We start from the raw sequence: 1,169 nt of genomic DNA, 5'->3' as shown, positions 1-1,169 counted from the left end.
TTTCACGTGTAATTTAATATTTTCGTAATACATGCGTTAATTTCATGAAAGCAAATCAATTTCGTGTCCTGCACGATTTTTTGGTGAAATTAGTGTCATGCAACTAATTTCGTAGTGTAAATGCGACTTGAAAAACTAGTGTCGCGAAAGTGCCTGCGCTATGCGGACGTGTAGCTTCGATGCTAATGGAGCCGTGGTCACTGTGATACTGTGAATTTCACGACACTAATTATTTCACGAAACTACTTTCGTGAAACTGATTTCAACATGCATGACACTAATTTCACGCTTAACATTACGTAAAGTGTGACTCCTGAAGTGTTCGATGGAAAGGTAGATGTAGTAACCCCTTAACTCTGTTTATTTGTTTGATTTTTTTGTCTCAACTATATATGTGTGTTGTATGAGGCTTTAGAGGATGTAACCAAACGGAGTAGCCATTAACAGGCGTTCCCCTCTGTCGAAAATAGTCGGCCAATGATCATACAATAAACGTCAGTCCATACACAATGTATGGACTGACGTTTATCAGACATCGCTATTTTGACGTTACGTATACATTTGAAGTTCCCCTCCCCCCGCAAAAATTGATGGAATTTTTTAAAGCAAATTACAGACATGGCGTCTCCGTTAGTTATATCATCCAAGTATGCGGCTGCCAAAAAGTGTGATTTTTTTGTGTCAGCGAATCCCTAAAACAATTTAGTTGGAACAAATGATGCATCTTCTATGAAAAGGGACCTTATTGTCGATGGCGCTTACGCCGACCAGCGTCGCGCGGCATTTTATTTATATCGGAGCACCGTTAAGGATGGCGTAAGCGCCATCGACAATAAGGTCCCTTTTTATAGAAAATACCACAAATTGTTTTTAACTAACAATGTTTTTATTAAGTTCATTTGGATTAAGTATTTCGCAATCATGCACTATTTAGCTGGTCTTATGATGACGAACATATAGCAACTGCATTAAGTTTGACCTTGTCAGAAAAGTATCTAAGTACCATTACACTTACCCGGGGTGAACCGTTAACCCAGTGTCACATTCTATTGAGCGAGTGGCCCCAATCATTATGTTACCAGTACAAATTGACACTGTGTTAACCGCTTAACCCCGGGTTAGTGGGATGGTGCATGCGGCCCTAAGAGTAGATTGAAACAAAGGACAGT

This window comes from Cydia strobilella, chromosome 10 (assembly GCF_947568885.1).
Source record: "Cydia strobilella chromosome 10, ilCydStro3.1, whole genome shotgun sequence".
Lineage (NCBI taxonomy): Eukaryota > Metazoa > Arthropoda > Insecta > Lepidoptera > Tortricidae > Cydia > Cydia strobilella.
This window is presented reverse-complemented; position numbering follows the sequence as displayed.